Source organism: Rhinolophus ferrumequinum, chromosome 18, assembly GCF_004115265.2.
Source record: "Rhinolophus ferrumequinum isolate MPI-CBG mRhiFer1 chromosome 18, mRhiFer1_v1.p, whole genome shotgun sequence".
In the NCBI taxonomy this organism is placed as follows: domain Eukaryota; kingdom Metazoa; phylum Chordata; class Mammalia; order Chiroptera; family Rhinolophidae; genus Rhinolophus; species Rhinolophus ferrumequinum.
The window spans coordinates 45,445,247-45,453,484 of NC_046301.1; the positions used below are offsets into that span (position 1 = coordinate 45,445,247).

The 8,238-nt window shown below is 46.8% G+C and overlaps 1 pseudogene; it reads left to right on the top strand.

Annotated features, from left to right (window-relative positions):
* Positions 1-5,806, top strand: part of LOC117038459 (ribosome biogenesis protein NSA2 homolog) — a 192,980-nt pseudogene extending 187,174 nt beyond the window's left edge.
* The last annotated feature ends 2,432 nt before the right edge of the window (positions 5,807-8,238 follow it).

The window sequence follows — 8,238 nt, forward strand, 5'->3', positions numbered from 1 at the left end:
TGTCTAAAACCTGCGGGTGTACCTGTTTGTATCAAGCCACAGCCCTATTAATGGCCAACAAGGGGGCCGAGCTTTCCGCTCTCCTTATAGCTCCTGTGTGGCGTCCCTAACATACACTGTGTGTTAACCCACATGAAACGGGAGACAAACCACCTGGGTGAGAGACAGGATGATTGGTAATTTATTACAGTCTTTCTTAACGATGACTTTCATGGCATCGAGGTGAAGGGCTTGGGGAACTCGGGCTTCCAAGGGTGACATGGCATTTAATTTTCATGAAGTATCGAGGAAGAAAACTGCACCTTCATGTTGCTCGTGACTGCTGTCATTTGCCCCAATTTCGGTTATTAGCATGTTGCTCAAAGCTCAGTGCCCTCCTTTCTCAATAGGGTTACAAACCTGGAAAGAGTCCTAACCTGAGGGAATGTTGGGGCTTGGAAAGGGGATATATTTGTGCCAAATCACGTAGCTGGCTGGAGGAATCAAAGAGACCTGGGCTCAGCGAGAACTCAGGTTAATACCAGTTCTGTATTTTATCCATTCTACTGACTCCCAGAAAGTCTGAGTTCCAAGACCCTCGGCAGTCGGCAGGGAGAGTAGATGTAGCTGGGATGTCAGTGGGTCTGAAGGTTAAAGACATGTGGGTACACCCTTTCCACATATGTGCACTCGCTCCTTCTCTCTCACATGTGGGACCCGCTTTCTTTTCTGAGCCTGGCAATGAATGCTTCAGTAAAAAACTAAGTGGACAATTTCCCTTGGAATCTGAGGCTTCTTGTTGCACCCTTAGGTTCTGCCACAGGCTGTTGATTAGGGCACAAGCTTGGAGGAAGGGGAGAAACAAAAACTCTCCTGCTGAACATCTATGAAACGTTAAACAAGTCCTATCTATGGCCTGAGTTTCCGTCTCTTTGAAATGTCAAGATGGTACATCACAGGTGGGACTATATGTTAAAAATACACATTCCCAGGGTCCTCCCAGGACACATGGAGTCACAGTGTCTGGGGCTGGGGCCCTAGAATCTGTATTTTTAACAAGCTGCTGAGCGTCCCGGTGTGCAAACTGCTCTACTGCACGATTCCTGAAGCTCCTTCCGGCCTCACATTTTATGTGTAGGAGGAATCTGAGAAAATAGTCCTCAAAACTCAGAGGTTTATAGTCTTTGGGGTGTCCTCATCTAGAATAGAAGTAGGAGAAAGAAAAGCAGCCGATTTAAAGGTGAGAATTCCCTGGGGCCCTATCTTTTCCTTTCTAAAGTCCCTGTGGAATTTGATGGACGACGCCACGGCATTGAATCCCACGCCAGTCTGAATCCCTGTTTATCTTCATTTCCTGTCTGTTTTCCTATACCCTGTGGCAAAGTCTCGAATAAATGTTTCAGCCTGGTTGCAACTCTACCATAAGGTATTACGGGTTGGTTCATGGCTATTCCAAGCATATGCTATAAAGTCAAAGGGAAGGAACAACCCTGTCTGCCCCACCTCCCCCCGGCTGAGGGCAAAGTCATGTCACATCACAATCAATGAGACACTCTAAAAACAGGACATCCAGCTCTCAGTGGCAAAACTGAATATCTAGCTGTCCTCCCCGCAAAGAGATCATTCTTCCAGCGTTTGCCTTGGGCTCATGAGGCTTATAGTCACTAAATGACTAAAGTGACTTTTCCTTCTAGAACATCTTGGTAGGAGGTTGTTGAAGAGATCTGAGATATTCTGCACACTCACTGAAGGGTACTGCATGTCAGCATGAGCCACCCCGAGTTGTATTTGTTGAAGATTGTTTGGGACCTTGAAAGAGCAGTGCAAATTGGTAGCTGAGGGATGGAACCCAGGCCCCTGGAAATGAGCCTTTCTCAGGGCATAATTCGGAAGAGCAGGTGTCTCACCCCGAGGCCAGTACACCTCTGCTTTTCTGAGGCCACAGAGTAGAATGCTGTGTTGTGCCTCACGATGGTGTCCTCTGGCCTTGCCCAGGATGGTGTGTGCCAGATTTCTCCAGAGAAAGTGATGTGTTGGAGCATAACGAGCCAATGTCCCTGATGAGAAGGCCAGTAGTCGCCATGAGAGGACTGGCTTCCGTCTCCATTTCAGAGTGACAATGCTGCCTGTGACAGGCACCCGCGGGGCTCATGAATGCCCCGGAGCCAGCAACCACCAGCCGGAAAGTGCCAGAGTCCTTCCGTAGGAATCATCACCACCAGAGGTCTGGGGTTGCTGGTGGTTAATACTATGACTTGTTTTGTTTGGAATCTGGAACAGTGAGGTGAGGAGGTAATGTGACAATTAGTGTCAGCCATTCTTCCTGATACTGCGAGGTGGTGTCCGTTGGAGGAGGAAAGGCCCTGAGTTGATACAGCCTGTGACTCACCTTTTGTAGGTAGCACAGTCCCAGGAAGACCACAGCTACCAGTCATGTGTTGACTATCACCTGTGACTATGTGTGTATGTGTATGTGCTTGGTGTGTACACATGGATGACCACACGTGTCCCCTTAGACACATGCACCTGTGCCCACATGGCGGATGCCCCTGGCTGCAGTGCCAGGTGGAGCTCCTGCTATTCGCCCATAAGAAGAGTCACAGGCCTGCCTTCTGCTCAGGCTGTTCTCCCTCCTCTGCAATTCGCATGAAAAGTTACAGGCACTGGACTTGATGACTCCTTCATTCTGCATATTAAACAGCTGACATGGCCAGACTCCTCCTGACAGCGGTCTGTACAAGCCTGCAGCATTATTCAGAGCCCTATCTTGAGGAACAAGAGACAGGGAAGGGTCTTCCATGTCATGCCAGGCAGCCCCGGAGACCTCCACAGGACTCTTCCCATTTCAAAGCTATTCTTCTTTTGTCAGGGGCGAAGGGGGAAAGGATCCGGGACCAGACTTCTTGCCAACCCCCTGCAGAGGCATAATCCGCTTCCCAGATGCTGTTTGCTTGTACTCTTAATTAGCCCTGAACTAGGACTGCACATTATGTAGAAAGGTCAGGTGTGCCTTTCAAAGTAATTCTCGTCCTGCTGTTGGAAGTGGTCGCACAGTATACGCGGGACGCTGTGGTTACTTTCAGCTTCAAGTCACGTGGAAGGTGACAAAACCTCATTAGGAAAACTGCCCTTAGTTGATCCCCCGTTGGAATCTTACTCTGGAAAGAGAGAATTCCCTTCCTCGCCTTTCTCCTTCCCCTTCTTCCCTCCTTCTTTTCTACCCTCATCGCTCCTCCCCTAGCTTCACCTCTAGGTTGACTCTCTCATCCTCGCTTTGGCTTCCCTTCTCCTGACTCCTGACCTGGACGCCCTCTACACTTGCTAATAAGAAATTCTGGGAATTCTACAGTCTGGGTTCCAGAAGTGACAGGTGGGTCCAATTGCTCATCTCTAAGGCGAAGAAACAGAGCACCAGAGAAGCAGAGGGATACTCGGTCAGATATGTTCCCGGTGGTGTGACTGTTTTCCTGTCTCACCTTCTAACCCCCCCCCGCTTATTGCTCCCATCCTTCTCTCCTGACCCCACCTGCCTGCTCCTCCTCAGCTCCCTCACCGATTTCCATGGATGTTCCTTGTGTGAGTAGTTTTGCAACATCAGGGTGTGATGGAGAGGCTTGTGCACCAGCTGCCAAGCAGGCATTCTTGCCTGGCTTTTCCATTTCCCTTCTCCCTTGGCCCACCAGCCAGGTAGGAAAACAACAGTGCCCTGCGTTTACACAGAGCCCCTCATCCGAGAAATCTCAAAATGGTTTTGCCAGCCAGTCTGATTACACTCATTTTTCTGGACAAGGAAATTGTCCTTTCTGGAAAGGAAGTCAATTACCAAAGACTGTTCTAACCGCCCCTGGGAAGGGCTACAGGGTTGGCCCAGGCAGCTCTCCCACTGGCATCTTGGGCCACCTGCTGGTCCCACCCTATCTTTGGGTATATGGATTTAAAAAATTGGGACCATAGGACAAAAGGCTCTTCCAGAGCAGAAATCCAGCCCTAAAACTGGGCTGAAGTAAGACCAGGGACCTCCCTACATCTCAGTCCCTTGTTTTTCTAGTTAAGTGGAAAATAATTATGGCCTATCACAAACTCCTGAGCCCCTCTTCTCACAACATCCCATTCAGTTCAACTCTGTAATCCTAAGAAGGCGTTCCCTCTCCTGAGCCGCTCACTGTCTCTCCTAATTGTTATTCTTCTGTGACTCTGGCCAGCCCAGGAAAATGCCAGTCCTTCTTTCCCTTTTATAGGAACGTAAATACTTCTCAGGTTGCCTCTCAACCACCCATCCTCCTGCTATGTGCTGAATGGTGGGAGGTCTATGTGTTTGGAGTGAAGCAAAGGAATAGGAGGAGTAGAAAGGGAGGGAAGGGAAGAAGAAAGGGGGAAGGAGAGGAAAAAAGACAACAGGGAGAAGAGGAGAGGAGGTAGATGTGCCGTGTTTGCAGAGATCACTTTTGATTGGGTGTCGATTCTATGTCAGGAGTTTCAGACACTGTATTAGTTTGCTCAGGCTGCCATAACCAAGTAGCACGGACCGAGTGGCTTAAACAGCAGGCATTTCTTTTCTCACAGTCTGGAGGCTGGAAGTCTGAGATCAAAGTGTTGGCAGGGTTGGTTCTGCCTGAGGCCTTTCTCCTTGACTTATAGATAGCGGTTTTCTCCCTGTGTCCTCACATGGTCTACCCTCTCTACGTGTCTGTATTCAAATTTCCTCTTCTTGTAAGAGGAAATTTGGCTTAGGGCCTACCTACTGACCTCATTTTCACTTAATCACCACTTTAAAGACTCTATCACTAAATGGTCACATTCTGAGCTTCTGGGAGCTAAACCTTCCCCATGAATGTGGAGACAGAGACACAATTCAGCTCATAAAAGACAATTTATCTCTAATCCTTCTGATACCTCTCAGAGGTGAACATTATTATCCCCATTTTAAAGAAGTAGAAACTGAAGAGAGATTACGCAGATTTTCCCTTTCCTGTCACCATTTGCATGGAGTAGGCTCTCGAGTTTCTGAGACCCAAAAGTTGAGAGCTTCTTCACGCCCAGGGGACTGCACCTGGCGTCTGGGCGGTCATAACCATGCCACAAAACGAACGTATTTTGAGTTACACTGGAAGCACTATGGATATCGTTTGGATTACCATGAAAAAAAGAGAAAGAAGGAAGGTCAAGAGGCTCATGAACGTTCAAAGAAAGCAAAAAAGATGATTGGTCTCAAAGCTAAACTCTACCATAAACAGAGCCATGCTGAGAAAATACAGATGAAAAAGACTATCAAGATGCATGAAAAGAGAAACACCAAACAAAAGGATGATGAAAAGACTCCACAAGGAGCAGTACCTGCATATCTACTGGACAGAGAGGGACAGTCCGAGCTAAAGTACTTTCCAATATGATTAAACAAAAATGAAAAGAAAAAGCGGGAAAATGGGAAGTCCCTCTGCCCAAAGATCGTGCCCAGGGAGTATTAAAAGTTATTCGAACAGAGAAGAGACAGAAGAAAGCATGGAAGAGGATGGTTACTAAAGTCTGCTTTGTTGGAGATGGCTGTACTCGAAAACCACCAAATATGAAAGAGTCATTAGGCCAATGGGCTTACGTTTCAAGAAGGCACAGGTAACACATCCTGAACTGAAAGCTACCTTTTGCCTGCCAATCCTTGGTGTAAAAAAGAATCCCTCATCCCCACTTTATACAACTTTGGGTGTTATTACCAAAGGTATGGTCATTGAGGTGAACGTGAGCGAGTTGGGCCTTGTGACACAAGGAGGCAAGCTTATTTGGGGAAAATATGCCCAGGTTACCAACAGTCCTGCAAATGATGGATGCATAAATGCAGTCTTACTGGTGTGACTGCAGTTCATACAAGTAACTCTTTATAATTATTGAAGAGTATACACCAATCAAGAAAACTGCCTTTACTGTGATGTTTCTGAGTACCAAACAGCTTACGTCTGCAGTCAAGAGAACTATTTATTCTATTGTAAAGAACATTAAAATGGCCCAGTTTTACAAATCGGTCTTTATTTTGGGGTCTGTTTAGCATTTAGATGTTCAGGAAATTGAATGATTAAACAAGCAGTTATAAAAAATAAAAAAAGAGAGAAATTATGCACATGCCTTAAGGCACTCAGCTAGTAAGTGACAAAGACAGAGGCCATGCCACATGGCCTCTGGACAGAGGAGGGGTGGCCGGAGAGTGAACAAAAGAGCACGTGGCCTTTGGAGCCACACCAACCCCAGCTCCTTCAATCATGGCAGGACCATCTCTCGGTTTCAGATATCTCGTCTTTAAAATGTATGTAAGACCTGCACTAAACAGTCATGGCGGACAACGTTTCTCTCCTTCGAGTCATTCTGCATAGTACACACATATGTGTTTGGGAGCATGAGACTCTAAGGCAAATATCTAGTTATATCATTACCTGATACACATTTTCAGAGTCAGCACATGCACACATATATACGTACACACGCAAGACACAAAAGGTGGGTACAGGTCTAAATCCTTGACAATATCAGTTGAGAGATGACTTGGTCCTTCCTGGTCTAATTACCATGATTTAGCTATAATGAGATGCCAGGTTGAATTGTGGTGTTTGTTTTATGATCCGTATATGAGTGTGTTGTATGCGTTACATGCCGTGGAGACGGCTCCAGCTCCTGGCCACCCTGTGAATGAATGAGTGATGGTCCCCAATGTCCTGTCCTCAGCAGGCCTGCTCAGCTCCTGCAGACACAAGCCTACGGCTTCCTTTCTATAGTCAATCTATCTCATATTTGGTCTTCCTTTGTTCACTGCTGCCTTCTAGTCTCCCCAGCATTGTGATCTGTTCCAAAGACCCCTGCCTTGTCATGACAGACTCAAAGTAGAACAGCTTCAGTTTTGTCACTTCTCCCTCCAGTGATGTTTCAGGCTTAGTTTACTCCTGTGTAGACAGTGATATTGCCGAGGGAGGGTCTAGCTTCAATTTTTCCTGCATCTCACAGGGCCTAGCATTGTGCTGGCCTGTGGTGATGCCTATAAAAACTTTGTGAGGGAGGGAGGAACGTGGAGAGTATTGCATAACCACTCGAATAGGTCCTTATATATATTAGTTAGTCATTGCCACAATTATTCTGTAACAAACAAGCTCAAAATGTCAGTGGTGAATAATAAGAAGTGTTTATCTGGCATTCATGAGCTTTTTGGCTCAATGAGGCAGCTGTCCTTTGCTAAGGTGGGCCTGGTAGTGCCACTCGACACATCTCTCATCCTTCTGCAGCTAGAGAGCTAAATGGGGCATGCTTTTCTTCAGGAGATGGCAGAAGGCAGGCCTGCTGACCAAGTACATTTCAAGACCATACTATCATTGATTCTACTAACATCCCTTTGACCAAAGTAAGTCCCATGAGGCCAAAGTCAAGGTATAAAGAAGTACACTCTGCCCGTGGTCAGGTCACAGCTAGGATGTGGTTCCCAGGAAAAGAAAAGAATTGGGACCAACAACCCACTCTTTCATAGTCCTTTTGACATCCCAGACATTGCTAAGACTCTGCCATTCTGTCTCATTCTGCATTCCCCATTCATAGAAATTATGGAAGAATACCAGCCTTTTTCAGCTCTTTGAGGATGATGCACCAAGAGTGCATCTATTGAGTCTAGAGATCGATCACAGAGTGCCATGACATAGTTGAGACTGGAAATGAGGTTAATCCTACAGCAGCCAAAGGGTTAACTCCCCAGCGTCTTGTCTCAGAGAAGTCCTCCACCCGTGCTATGCATATAACCCTTCAGAAGCCATAAGGAACACTAGGTTGTGACCTTCTCTGCAAGATTAGTTGGGTTCATCGCAGTCACTGGCTGTGACCTGCATCTCTAGCTAAAGAGTCAAACTTGTAGCCTGCTCCCTGGACGCCTAAAACCCCTTTCAGGGCTCCCTCACCTTACTCCCCAGCGTTTTGCTGTTCAGAGAGGTCATTTAAAATCTTTTAATTTAAGAGGACCTTTGAGCTCCGTCCTTGGGCAGATACAATCACAAGGAAGCATGATAAAGTGATTTCTTAAGTGGGAAGCCTGAGGGAGAGCCGAAGGGCAGCCAGGAGCCTGAAAGAGCTGTTGAAACAACCAATTTCAAGGGAATTGCGGTTGTAGTGCAATCTTAAGTGGCAGGATCTGCTCTCACACCTACACCTACCCAAAAACACTGAGCAAAGCTCAGTGTCTGGGGGACATTTTCTACCTCATTAACGACACATTTTCCCTAATAGGCATCTGTGGGTGGG